At 46.3% G+C, this 14,644-nt stretch overlaps 1 long non-coding RNA gene across 4 annotated transcripts; it reads left to right on the top strand.

Moving 5' to 3' along the window:
- Nucleotides 1-1,356: 1,356 nt before the first annotated feature.
- LOC129645920 (uncharacterized) lies at nt 1,357-12,677 on the top strand. 4 transcript variants are annotated; one of them, XR_008711547.1, is made up of 3 exons: nt 1,357-2,643; nt 3,245-4,931; nt 6,380-6,652. It is a non-coding gene; the product is annotated as an uncharacterized LOC129645920 (long non-coding RNA). The 4 variants fall into 4 exon arrangements; XR_008711549.1 differs by lacking the exon at nt 1,357-2,643 and adding an exon at nt 12,478-12,677 and having other exon boundaries at nt 2,757-4,931; nt 6,380-6,554; XR_008711548.1 differs by lacking the exon at nt 1,357-2,643 and adding an exon at nt 9,449-10,318 and having other exon boundaries at nt 2,757-4,931; nt 6,380-6,554.
- The last annotated feature ends 1,967 nt before the right edge of the window (nt 12,678-14,644 follow it).

Raw genomic sequence — 14,644 nt, 5'->3', positions numbered from 1 at the left:
GGGTTGTGGAGAAAGAGCGATGTGACTGGCCAGCCCCGATAGTCTCAGTGATATCCCACTATGGAGGATGGATGAAGTCTCAGCTCCCTCTAGCTTTAGGGATCTAAGAGGAAAGCATCCTTATAAACAGCACTGCCCCACCGCACCCACAGCCACCACCCTTAGCAAAGCCACTCGCCCACCGTAACTCCCCAGTAGTGGAAGTCCCCACTCATTCCCCTACCCAGACACACACACACACACACAACTCTGAGCCTGGCTTTGCTGCCCAGATGCTTCTTTCCTTTAGGTTCAAAAATCCCTCTTTTTTTCCCCCCAAAGGCATTTCCCCAAGGGAAGTGTGGTCAGGACTGGGTGTTTTGCAGGAGGGCTTGAAGTTATACTCACTGATCCTTTGCAGGGTCTCTGATTTTCTGGGGGGCAAGTTTCATGTCCAGGATCAGAAAGCCACTCATACTGACTATCATCTACAGCAAACTCATGTCAAGGTTGTCACAGACATGCCGGAGCTCAAAGTCAATAGGCATGTAAGCCCCATCCATCATTCCTCGGGTTCAAACATCTACCAGCCTCTCCCTGATTCGGGTTAACCCTCAGTCCCCACGAGCTTTTGTGCTTGACTAACTCTCTGCTCCATCTCATCCTGTTAGGAGTGAGCCTGTTCAGCTGGGATGCTCCAGACCAAGAGGACGGACTGCCAGATCCAGTGGGCAGGTAAAAACTCAGAACTTCATTACTTTAAAACTCCCTCAACATTCTCAACCTTATCCATAATTAAGAAAATGCAAATGAAAACATCTGAATATCATCTTCCATTGAGAGGGTGGATAAAGACTGTTAATATCCAGTGCTGTGAGGCTATAGGCAAATAAGCACAACCAAACACTGTTGGGGTGGTAGGGAGAGGGGGTGCAAATTAGGATAGATTTCCTGGAAGACACTTTGGCAATACCTACAGAAATTCAAACGACGTCCACTAGTCCACATCTAAGAAGTGAATTTTGCATAGATACCTGTACATCTGCACAAAGAAGTAGATACAAGGATTTCATTACAGCATTGTTTGCAACAAAGTCTTCATATGATTTAAATGTTCACCTATAGTACATCTATATTTGAAGTGCTGAGTTGCCAAAACCTAATGTATCATGAGATCTTATATGTACCCAGAAAAGGACACATACTTTATCTATTTGTCTGTCTATCTGTCTATCTACCTATCTTTGATTTACAAGCCAGACAGTTTTTGGAAGGTCACAAAAAAATTGTGGTTTCTCTGGGAACTATACTTGGAAATCTAGGGCATAAAAAAGACTTTCATTTTATCATTCATACTTTTTTTTTTACTGTGTCCATTCTTTATTTAAAGGTACTACCTCTATAATAAAAAAGTAGTTATAAATATCTTGATTCCCCTCATACACCATATTGTCATTGCTCCTGCCTTTGAGCCATTTCCTCCACGTGGACCACAGCAGGTGCTCTCCGTTGCCCTTGCTCTCCCTCCTCTGTGAGTGGCTGCTTTTGCATCACCACGGGATTAGTGTGTATCACTCTACCAAACACACGATGATCTCCTGGCCTCACCTGCCTCCCAGATCATTAGCTGCATCTCAGTCGTCACCCTGGCAGAACACTTTCATGCAGACAAGCGTGGCCTGGAACCATACCCCACACCCCAGGGCATGGGATCTGGCTTCTAGAGCAGCTCTCTATGAAGGGACCAATGGAAAGCAGGAGGTAGGAGAAAGTCAGACAGCCAGCTTTTTCTATCGCCTCTTCCCTTCAAAGGACGGATTTCCCACACAACCTGTCCAGAGAAGTTTTGCCTGGCTGAGCAGGTTTATCTGATGCCTCCTTGGGGGCTGTTGTGAGGCCATGGCCATCGCAATGATAGCGACCCATCACCATGCATGCTCCCATCCTTCCCTGCCTGTCTCCCCTTTGCCCTCACTCTCATTGCCCCGGGACTGTACCTCCTAAATAAGCATCAGCACTTCATCCCTGCCCCAGGCTCTCATTTCTAGGAACCTCAGGCAAAGATAACCACTCCAACAATTACTTGTTTCTAGGCCTCTTTGCATCTTTCATATTTAGGGTACCAGAGAAGACCCAATCTTTGTTGAATAGAGTTCAGCTTGAACTGAAACCTCTTGGATACTGTGGTAGGAAGAATGCTCAGATGGCCTCCAAGAGGCCCAGCTCTTGAACAATTCCCTCCCCCCTCAGGGTGAGGAAGTGGAATGTGGGGACTTGAGAATATGCTGGCATATTACTCCCATGATTATGTTACATTATATGACAGGAGAGTTTTGTGGATGTTACTGAAGAAGGTCCCTAATCAACTGACTTTGAGTTAATCAAAGGGGAGATTATACTGCATGGGCCTGATTTAATCAGGTGAGCCCTTAAAAGGGACTCGGCCCTTTCTAAGATCAGAGAGATTTCTCCTGCTGGCCTTGAAGGTGCACACTGCCATGCTGTGGAAGGGCCATGTGGCAGGGGACAGCAGGCAGGCTTTAGGAGCTACGGGATTCAGCCAACAAGAGAGTAGGGGCCTCAGTCCTACAGCCACAGGTAACAGAATTCTGCCAGCAATCTGAGAGAGCTTGGGAGTGGTTATCTCCCTACCTGAGCCTCCAGGTAAGAATTCCTTGATCTCAGCCACGTGAGATTCTGAGCAGAGGATCTACAAGACACAGTGAGGCAGTACGTCTGTGTTATTTAAGCCACAGCATTTGTTATGTGAGTGTGTGTGTGTGTGTGTGGTCAGTCACTCAGTCATGTCCTACTCTTTGTGGCCTCATCGAGTGTATGAGGCTCCTCTGTCCATGGCTCCTCTGTCCATGGGATTTTCAAGGCAAGAATACTGGAGTGGGTTGCCATTTTCTCCTCCAGAGGATCTTCCTGACCCAGGAATTGAACCCGCATCTCCTGCATTGGCAGGCGGGTTCTGTACCGCTAGCGCCACCTGGGAAGCCCCAGTTATCTGTTGTACAGTGATTAAATCTAACCCAGATATCCAGAAGTGTGGATTCTTTTCAGACTAAAAAGAGGAGGCACAGAGAGTCAGAGGAAAATGAAATCATACCGGGGGAACTGGATTGAGGAAAGAGAGGCTGAGGGAAACCAGACCCAGGCATGCTGACAAATTTGTTTCCTAAGCCAGAAATAGCCAGACTCGATAACTACTCTGGATACTAGTAATTGCTGCTATCTTTGTGTCTTCTGCTCTCATATACAGGAGTAAAATAATGGTGAGGATGACGACGACGACGATGATGATAGTACAATGCTAACCCCTTACTGTGCACAGCTCTTTATAGTTAAAAAAAAAAAAAAAAAAACTGGTTTTTTTTTTTTTGCACGTTTGATTCTCCAAGAACTCCAGAGAGAATATTTCCATCTTCATTTTACAAGGGAAGAAAATGAAAACAGAGAGTTAAAGCCTCTCTGTGGTTACATCGTTATTAAATGGTTGTCCAGAGCTCAAGGCTCATGGGTGCCTCCAAGGAGGAACAGAAAAGAGAAGAATGAAGGAGGAGCAGCTCTGTTCCTTGGGTCAAGGCCATGGGAACAAGTCTGAAAGGCAGCCCTACTTAATGCTTACTTAGAGGAATTTTGGCACCTGGGGAAAACGGCATTCCAGAGTTCCCCTCACCCCATACATGTTTTCTCTAGCCAGTAGCAGATCAACCACACAGCCCTTCAGTTTTTTACTCAATGAAGGATTAGACTGGTCAGTGTCTCTCCACTCTGGGCATCTCACACTCTCCCTTCTGCACCTCCCCTCCCTTTCCTCTTTTTCCTCCTCCTCTTCCCCTATTGAAACACACCTGTTCTGATTCCCAGTCTCTGCCCACTAAGAATACCATCGCCATATGGAGGTGTGAATGAATAATGATGATTGTACATGCCTGTCTCCAAGCCAAGAGAAAGTGTGCATTTTAAGAGGGCTTTCCCACGGCTCTAATCCAAAAAAAGGGATTGTAATTATGTGGATTTGGGGCCTTGAAATATAAGTAAGCTGCCTACTCTGCAAGAAAGCCTAGCATCTCACAAGAAGGTTCTGGTTATGGGATTAGCCTTTTTCTCCCCCAAATGACTATCTTATCAGTCACAAAGGTAATTATTTGTTGTGATTTCTAGGGGAAAAAAATAGATGAAGCTTGCCTTATTATCAGACTAGGGTTACATCAGAAATGAGAAAACTCTTTAAAAAGCTTGCTGTTGCTGTTCAGTCTTAAAGTTGTGTCTGACTCTTTGCAACCCCATGGGCTGCAGCACTCTTCCCTGTCCTTGATTATCTCCTGGAGTTTGCTCAAACTTATGTCCACTGAGCTGGTGATGCCATCCAACCATCTCATCCTCTGCTGCCCCTTTCTCCTGCTGCCTTCAATCTTTCCCAGCATCAGGGTTTTTCCCAGTGAATCAGCTCTGCTCCTCACATGGCCAATGTATTGGAGCTTTAGCATCAGTCCTTCCAATGAGTATTCAGGGTTGATTTCCTTTAGGCTTGACTGATTTGTACTCCTTGCAGTCCAAGGAATTCTCAAGAGTCTTCTCCAGCACCACAATTTTAAATCATTAAAAAAAAAAGGCTTTGTGCCATTATTTTCCATGAGATCTTGAGCAAAAAATTCATGTCTAACATTCACCCATACCCAACTTCCAGACAACACTTCTCAGCTCCCTTGCAGGTCTGTGAGCTCTGTGACTACGTCACAATGGAACATGAGCAGACTGTGTATCTTCATCAGACATGATTACCTGGTCTTTCTCTTGCCCCGCTTTGAGGACCAAAGGGCTGGCTTCATGTTCCAGATGATGAATGTACAAGAAGATGGAGCCATCATCATCCTGGATCTTTGAGGACCACATGGAAGACAGTTGCCCTGAAGAGTCTCTCAGGCCCCTTTTACTTTGTGTGGGTAAGAAGTAAACTTCTGTTGTGTTTGGGTACCAAGATTGGGGGCTGCTTGTTATTAAAGCATAACTAGCTTATCCTAATTAATACATCTAACTTCACTGAGCCTGTCTTCTCTTTGATGATGTGGAGAAAATCTGCCAGCCTTCATCCTAGGGTAGCCACAAGGAACAGAAACCATAGATACTGCTTTGCAAACATGAACCAGTGTCAGATTAAATCAGAGAATGGGCAGTTCACCAGAAGGGAGGTTTTGTTGACCCTTGGTTCTGTTCCTCCATGTGAGCAGGGATGGCCTTGGTGTAGGAGGCAGGAAGACCTCATGAAATGAGGTCCTGCTTAAGAGCAGCAGAAGCCCAGCAGTCTCAGAAAATCGCAACACATGTTCCTTTTAGTGCTCAGCTCCACAGCTGTCCTGAGTTTTCCAAGTGGTGCAGTGGTAAAGAATCTACCTGCCAATGCAGGAGATGCAAGAGATGCAGTTTCGATCCCTGGGTTGGGAAGATCCTTTAGGAAATGGCAACCCACTCCGGTATTCTTGCCTGGAAAATTCCATGGTCAGAAGAGTCTGGCAGGCTATAGTCCACGAGGGCACAAAAAGTCAGACACAACTGAGTACACACCACAGCTGTCCACAGTTATTTTCCATAATTGGGCTCTAAGCTCCAGTTTCATTGGGAGGTGATGGTCCAGAGCAATGGGAAATAAACCTCAGCTGCTTCTATTTCCTCAACAGTCAGAGCAGAAACACTCACACTCAGATTCCTTATGCTAACAGAACCCATCCCTTCCCCAGGGCTCCACCGGGCACAAAGTACTATCCAGAGACTATTTCCCAGCCCCTTGTAGGGTTAGGTGTGACAATGTGATCTTGTATTTTCAAAAGAAAGTGTGCAGAAGTGATGAGTGCAGCTTCTGCATCACTTGCTCTAAGGAAGAGCCTTTAAGCTCAGCTTCTCTTTCCAGTCCCCACGTGTTAGAAAGCAAATGTGCCAGCCTCACAGCTCCAACCACGCAAATGAACACAATGCCCAGGGGAGAGTTGAGCCACAAGATGGAAGGAACCTGGGTCTGAACATTCTTTCAATCACAGTGGTCCCACCAGCCTGAACCAACTAGACTGTTCTATGAGAGTAAAACACACTTTCCTCTTATTTAAGCCACTCTCTCAGGACTCTGTAACAGCAGCTTCACCTTTATCCTAACTGAAATGCTGGGTGAAAAGAGGCTTCAGTGAATGCTTTAGTTTATTTCACACATGCTTTCCAAGAACCCATAGGGCCAATTGCAACAGAAGCAATCTTTCCTGTTTATGGAAACTGGCTAAACATTGCTTCTTCCCTAAGAAGGAAAGCCAGGTTCTTCTCCTAGGCAGGCAGGCTGGGGGCTCTGAAGAGTCTAGTGATCTGTTGCCCGTATCATCTAACACTTTTCTTTTCCTATTAATCCAAGGAAACTGTATCTCCAGCTTGGCTGCCACATTCTCAACAAAGTGGACAGAGTCTATGATGGGACTGTCAAAGGAGTAAAGTCTTAGACCAGAGGAGCTGCCACGGAAAAGGCCCAGCTGACACAGGCTGACACAGGCCCCCTGGTATCCCTGCCCAGGGGTGATAGATGGGACCGGGTAAGAGACTTGGGGAGGATGTGAGTAATGTATAACTTGTTTGTAAATTGCAGTGAAATTGAAAACATTTTTCATGTAAATAGAGATATTTTAGGTACAGATACAAACATGTGCCCTTTGTCTTGATGCACAGCCCACCATTTCTTGCTTCCTAATGGCCTCCATCTCCTCTCTGTCAGTCTTATCTATCAGTCTCGTCGGGCCCAGAACAAATGCTACCTCTTTCCCCTGAAAAACCTGCATGTTGTCCACACCCAGATCAATTTCTCCCTTCTCCAAACTGGTAAAGCATTTTCATCTGTGCTTCCTTGGGGACCCTTGGAACTGTGTGCCTTGTAGATGAGTTGGTGAAAATACATAATGAAGGCTTGCAGAGTGGCTGGAGAGAGGACCTTTTAATGAGAGCATCTAACATCTGTCTCTGGCTTTCTGCTAAAGGACTCAAATATATGCTCACTTGATTTTTTAAAATTAACTTTTTTATTTTTTTGGCTGCACTGCGCAGCATGTAGGATCATAATCTCCCAACCAGGGATCAAACCCATGCCCCCTGCATTAGAGGCGTGGCATCTTAACCACTGGACCACCAGGGAAGCCCTTCTCACTTGATTTTTATGTCAGTCCTAGAAAGTGAAAGTGAAGTCGCTCAGTCGTGTCCAACTCTTTGCGACCCCATGGACTGTAGCCTACCAGGCTCCTCCGTCCGTGGGATTGTCCAGGCAAGAGTACTGGAGTGGGTTGCCGTTTCCTTCTCCAGGAGATCTTGCCAACCCAGGGATCGAACCCAGGTCTCCCACATTGCAGGCAGATGCTTTACCATCTGAGCCACCAGGGAAGTCAATCCTAGAGTCAGGTACTATTGTTACCTCCACTTGAAGGATAAGGAAACTAGCACCAAGAGGTTAAGGAACCCATGGTCACCAAGCTAACAACTGGTGGAGAAGAGATTCCAGCCCAGGAAGCTGCAGTAGAGAGCTGACAGTTATGGTCATTGCATACCGCTGCCCTCATTCATGAGAGGGACAAGCGGATACCCAAGAAGCTGGGCACAAGGAAAGTGTTCGTGACAGAGGAGGTGCTGCAGACAGGAACAGGCACCCCTGTGTTCAGAAGCCCCTTGGGCTTGTGTGTGGGGCCATCACATAACAGCAGGCTTGAGTTTTGAGCTACTCAGCTGAGACAGCAAAACAATTCTGCCAATTAAGCCAAACATCTGGTCAATGTAGTGAAAAATCAATCACGAGGGGTCTGGCCACAGACCCAGGGCTCCTCCCATGTCCCAGGTGATGGAAGTGAGGCTTCCCTAGTTCTGAGACCCTAATTCGCATGCTCCCCTTTGATTGATTGGGGAGATTCACACCTAAAGCAGACCTAAGGACATCAGGAGAGCAAAGGAGGGACAAATCCTGTGGGCTCTAAAAAGTGCTTCAGAATGGAGAGCCGCATTCACCGCAGATCCAAAAAGCACATTCCCAAGCCGGGTGGTAAATTCTGTACTGCCTGCTGTAGAAATGCAAATTGCCATAATAAATGCCGATTATCCCAATTACCTCTAATTGTCTGGCTTGTGTAGCAAGAGCATTACCATAGGAGAGACCAATAAGGGAGCCGGTGTATTTAGCAGAATACCCTATCCTGGGAGTTGGGTTACAAATGAAGTAGGTGAGCTGGGCCAGGAAGCCCCCTCTGCGGTCCCTGGGAGGGATGTCGCAGAAAGACAGGGGCTTCCCAGTCTCCCAGCTGCTTGGGGACGGCACTGATGCAGTGACATCTTTATGCAATGGTCATTAAATGCTATTTTAAAAATTGGCCGTGTGCTGGAGAGATAAGGGCAGAGAATATATGCTTGTTCTCCATGCTTCCTTCCTTCTGGCCAGCTGGGTCTGCGGAACAGCTAGTGGGGAAGGGCGGCTATCGGATGGAACATGACATTATTTTCCATCATTGTAATGTAACATTTGATTCATCCATTTATTTAATCAACCAGCTGGGGCAAGCATACACTATATACCCAGCATCTGGAAACACAGAATTTTAGAGCCAAAAGTGACATTAGAAACTGTTGCCCACTCTGTACACAACCATCATACCAGGTGATTTCATCCCTTGCAGTAGCAAATAATTTCTTGAGTTTCTGTCATGTGCCAGGCATTGTTCTAGGCACCAAGGACAGACACAGCAGTGAATAAATGAGACAAAACAGAGGACAGACAGGGAATAAACGAGTTAAACAAAATAGAGAGAATACTAGAAGGCAGTAAGTGTTGAGAAAAAACAAGCAATGGAGATGATGGAGATTACTGATGACCAGACTTGAGGTTGAAATGCAATGTAATCAGGTTGACATGAAAGAAGATGACATAAAACCTGAAACTGTAGCAGAAATGATAGACTGGCCCTGCCACTAAAAACATACATGCTTTTAGTCAATAACTGAATAAACCAGAGAAAATGTGGTACAAGACAGAAAAATGTGGTCCCCAGTTATTGACAAGTACATCAGCTAGGGTCTTGTCTGTAGTTATGTAGGCTCATTTTTTATTAGCTTAGGTAACATCACAAGGCTTGCTGGGACCTCTTAATTCTCTTACTGTATTGATTAAAGGCATAATAAATGCAAAATGCACGATTTGCCCGCACCCTTGTGAAATTAAAACCTTTCCATTCACTGATAGAGCAATAATTACTACAAGGAACTAAGGGCACCTCAGCTAAACCAAGCAATGATTTCATTTGCCCACGAAGAGGAAAACAGGACCTCAGCAAGTAATCTTCACCTTGGTTGGGTCCAAGGACAGAAGCTTTGTGGGGTCAGATGATGGAGGAGGCTCCAAAGATGACTGGATTATGAGGGAAGCTATTTAACTGCTTTCATACTCTCTTGCCCAATTCAGGTACAACCATGGGGCTTTGCTTGAAGATGCCTTCTCCAAAGATATGTGGACACCCCTCCAGGTGCCCTCAGTACCTGATTCACAGCCTCCCTGCCCTAAGCCCTCTCAGTCTGGAAAAAGCCCCAATACCACATTCCTCACTTCCCTCTTCCATCCCAAACTTTTTTGCTGACATCCTGGTAAAGCAGTTCCAACTCATCAATGGGGCCACAGTGCATACAAGCTCAGGGATATCTCACAAGTGACGGCACTTGACAGCTTATAAAGTTCTTTGTGTCCGTTATTTCATCGAGTCCTCACAAAAATCCTACATCGCTGTTTAAGGAGAAGGGCACCCAGGTTCAGAGGAAGAGTCTAACTAAGGTAACAAAGAATGGAAGCCAGGCCTGTCTGGTCACAACGCACATGGCCACTATTACCTCATCATGACCAGTTGCTTCCAGAGTCCACGGTGCCCTTCTTTGTGGCTGGGCATATGGCTCTAGAAAGAAGACATTTCCCAGCCCTTCCTGCAACTAGGTGTGGCCATGTGACTGAGTTCTGGCCACGGAGGTGGTAGAGGTAAATGCAACTTATCAGAAGTGTCCTAATGATACAAATGAACTTATTTACAAAATAGGTACAGACTCACAGACTTAGACAATGAATTTATGGTTGCCAGTGGGGAAGGATGCAGAAAAGGGACAATTAGGGAGCTTGGGACTGACACTTCTATATTTAAAATGGGTAACCAATGAGGTCTACTGTATAGCACAGGGAACTCTGCTCAATCTTATGTGGCAGCCTGAATGGGAGGGGAGTTTGGGGAGAATAGATACATACACATGTATGGCTGAGTCCCTTGCTGTCCACCTGGAACTCTCCCAACATGGTTAATCAGCTATACTCCAATACAAAATAAAAAGCTAAAAAAAAGAAGTGTCCTTACAGGAAGGTGTGATATACTCTTATTAGAATATAATTTGGTCTTCATTCTGGTCTGGGCCCAGAGCTCCTAAAATCCTTTATAATTTCCTGTGATGAGAGTCATAAAGGCATCTTCTGCTATGTTAATGGTACTTTTGGAAAACACCTAAGGATGGGGTCTGGTTGCTGGGGAGTCAACCATTTGGTTAGAGTTTGAACCTTCAGTCATACCCTCCTGACCTCTTGGGAGGGGAGTGATGCTGAATCAGTCACTGGTAGCCAAAGATGAATCAACCATGCATGTATGACGAGTCCTCAGTGAGAAGGCTCTGGAGAATGTCCAGGTTGGTGAACACCTCGTACAGGACATGGAAGTGTTCTCTGCCCCTTCCCACACATCTTGCCCTGTGCATCTCTTACAATGGCTGTTCCTGAGTAATGTATATATTTCTATAAGAAACTGGTGAGCTAGTAAGTAAAATGTCTCTCTGAGTTCTGTGAGCTGCTCTAGCAAATTAATGAAACCCAAGGAGAGGACTGTGGGGAACTTCTAATCAATAGTCAGTTGCTCAGAAGCATAGGAGACAAAACTGGACTTAAAACTGGTGTCTGAAGTGGAGAACAGTCTTGCAGGACTGAGCCCTTAAGCTGTGGGATTCTGATACTATTAATATCTCCAAGTAGATTGTGTCAGAATTGAGTTGTAGGACACACAGCTGACTCTGGAGAATTTTGGGGTGGAAAAAGAACACAGGTTGGAATTAGTGTCAGAATCATAGAAAGTTGGGTGGGTCCTTCTCCTTCCTGGTACCTGGAATGTAGATGTGATGGCTGGAGCTGCACTGGCCATTTTGGGCCAAGAGGTGAGTTTGGAAATGGAGACCATAGTTAACAGGGAAACAAGGTAGAAGGAGGCCCAGCTGCCTAGCTGGGCTTTTAGGTAAAATGGAATAAACCTCTATTGTCCAGTTTGGATTTTCTGTAAGTCAAAGTCACACTTTATCCTAAATATTTCATCTATAAACACAGCTGGCTTTATAACACAGACATAGTCTTTCTACCTCTGCAACCAGAATCCTAATCTGAAGGCTCTTCTTCTCTCCCCTGGACCACTGCAATAGCTCCCTGCTTCTAGGCTTGCTATTACATACACCAGGGAGGGACAGAGGCACCTACCAAGTATGCCCATCTGGCTATATCTCTTACTGTCTCAAAACCTTAAATGGTTTCCCCTTTGCTACAAGATGGTGCTCAAACCTCTTCTGGTGGGAGAGAATGCTCCATGACCACACCCCTGCCTAGGTCTACAGAGGAGTTCCCACAGTCCCCTGCCCAGTGTTGTAAGCCAGGCTGCTTACTCCACTCCATCTTCTCTGCACGCATCATACCATTGCTTTCCCAGGTCTGTTTGTTCATGCCATCTCCTCCGTCAGGAACAGTGACCTGCCCCTGTGATCTGGCCAACTCCTAAATGTCCTTCAGTGTGAACTCAGGCTTTAGCACTGCAGGATACCGTCTCTGATCTACCCCTTATCCCCCATCCAGACCACGTAACTCTGGCTCAGGCCTATACCAAACAGACCACACTACATTATAACCATCTTCTTTGTGTCTCCGCTTCACAGAGTAGGGACTGGCATCAATTTCATCATTCCCTCACTGGGACTTGGTAACGACCTGGCCAAATCAGACATTCATATTTTTGGTGAATAAATAGGTGAATTAACTGTAGCAGACTCTGTTGATGAGTGGACCATATCACCTCAGGACCATTCCCATGCTTGTTGATGGCTTCATACTCCAAGCATCTGGGACTCTAAAAGCTTTCTCTGGCCACAGGAGTTCCCTGAGCTAGGACAGACAGGCCAGAAATGCTGAGAAATTACTTTCCCCTGCAACCAGGCTTGGATGGGGGTGGATAAATACTCTCTCACTCCTTGTGTGGAACAACTCTGAGGTGTGATCTATAAAAATTCCTTTGGTGGGCTCCTCAAAGATGTCCATATCCTAACCCTGTGTATATGTTAGGCTATGTGGCAAATGGGGAATTGAGATTGCAGATGTAATTAAGGCTGCTAATCAGCTGACCTTAAAATAGAGGTAATCATGGAATATCTTGGTAGGTCCAATGCAATCAAAAAGATCCTTAAATGCGGAAGAGGGAAGCAGAAGAGGAGGTCACAGTGGTGCAGTGTGAAAAACTCTGTGGCCACCTCTGAAGGATGAAGCCATGAGCCAATGAATGTGGGCAGCCTCTAGAATCTGGAAAGGGCCAAGAAGAGGATTCTGCCCATGAGCCTTCAAAAAGGCAGCATTGCCAAGACCTTGGTTTCAGCCCCGTGTGAACAAGTGTGGAGTTCTGCACTATAGAACTATAAGGTAATACATTTGTCCTTTTAAGCCACTAAGTTTATGGTGTTTGTTACAGCAGCTACAGGAAACTAATACACTCCTAGAGCTCCCCAGTGGGACTGAGTTCCGGTTGTTCAAACCAGTAATCTGCTCATTAACACACATTAACATTGGCTTCCTGCCTTTCCTGATCTCATGTCCCCATTTCTCTGCTAATGCTTCCTGAGTTCATCCCCAATAGATTGAGGGTAATCTATTTACCCTCAAATCCTTGCCTTGGTTTGCATCTGGGGGACATGACATAAGGCATTAGTTAATTGGAATAACTAAAGTATTACTTGAACAATAAGGCCTGGGCTCTCCTGACGCAGAATTTGAACCAGGTCTGATACCCAATAGCTTCAGGAACTTTGGGGGGATTAAGTTCCCAGGATGATCACATTTATGGGAACTTGGAGACCTAAGAGATATACCGCAGTGACCAGGGGTGAGGGGAAGCCCAGTAGGAGCTCAAAAGGAGAGGTGGGCTGGAGCGGGTGGAACAAAGAGGAGAAAGGGCAGGTGGAGCAGCAGGGGGCTCAGAAGGGCCACCCAGAGAAGGAAGGCAGTGACTTCCCACTCACCCTCTGCTTCCTTCAGAAAGGTGCCTGTAGGAAATAAGAGGCTTTAGCCTGGAGAAGAAGAGGTTGGGGAGGGACAGTAGCTGGAGAATAGGGTGGTGGTGGTGACGTGCAGTGCCCTAAAAAACCCAGTTTATGGAAAGGAGAGAGTGGTGCCACAGAAGAAGTCAGGTTCCAGCTGTGAGCTGGGCACTGTCTCTCGAGCCACAAAGCACATCCTTTGAGTGTGGAATTTCTCTGCAAAGGATCCAGGAACTAGAATAAATGGGATGACCTTTGCAGACCCATTCAAATCTGAGTTTGGAGCTTTTATGACCTTAAAACCGCCCCAGGGAACAGACAGCATGGCCAAAGAGAGGAAAAATCAGGAGAACCTATAAATGCACTAAGCAAAGGTCTTCCTGGCACAACCACCACCTGCTCTGAGGCAGCAGTCCCCAGCATTCTTGACACCAGGGACTGGTTTCATGGACGACAATTTTTCCATGGACAGTGGTGGTGAGGTGGGGAATGGTTTCCAGATGATTCAAGAACAGTACTTCTATTGTTCACTTAATTTTTATTATTATTATTACATCAGCTCCACTTCAGATCATCAGGGATTAGATCCCAGAAGTTGGGGACCCCTGCTCTAGGGGAAGGGCCAGAAGGCAGAAGCAGAGCTCTGGCCTGGAGAGCTCCCAGTCTGAGGACAGAGACCCAGCCCCATCTTTAAGGAGACCCTGATATAATCAGGGGGTGGGGGATCAGGACACCCACCTGGAAGACATCCATTGGCCACACACCCAACAAAGCCTTGGAAGAGTGGGTGTCTTCACTACGACGTGATGTGAACAGAAAGGAGAGGACCCCACTCAAGCTCCTATCAGGATCACTCCCCCTAGAGGGTAAGCCACAGGGTCTTGGGCTGGGCACAGCATGAGATTTACAGAGAGAACGTGCTCTGACCTACTTCTGCTTCTCTGTGTGCTGTGCTGCCATATTCAGCACCATGAACTGTAGCCCGCCGGGTTCCTCTGTCCGTGGCATTCTCCAGGCAAGAATACTGAAGTGAGTTGCCATTCCCTCCTCCAGCGGGTATTCTCAACCCAGGGATCTCCTGCGTTGGCAGGTGTGTTCTTTACCTCTAGCGCCACCTGGGAAGCCCTCTGCCACTCAGATCACCCCAGACAAGCTACTCCTCTCTCCACCTTAACTTTCTCATTGGCAAAATGAAGACAACATATGTTTTACTTATCTCAGTAGCTGGAAATTTGAATGAGATGCCAATGGTGATGATGATGGCAATGATGATAGTGTGTATGGTCCAAACATGAGG

The sequence above is a fragment of the Bubalus kerabau genome, chromosome 3 (genome assembly GCF_029407905.1).
Source record: "Bubalus kerabau isolate K-KA32 ecotype Philippines breed swamp buffalo chromosome 3, PCC_UOA_SB_1v2, whole genome shotgun sequence".
In the NCBI taxonomy this organism is placed as follows: domain Eukaryota; kingdom Metazoa; phylum Chordata; class Mammalia; order Artiodactyla; family Bovidae; genus Bubalus; species Bubalus kerabau.
The sequence above is the reverse complement of the archived record's forward strand: the minus strand, read 5'-3'. Positions and strand labels throughout refer to the sequence as shown.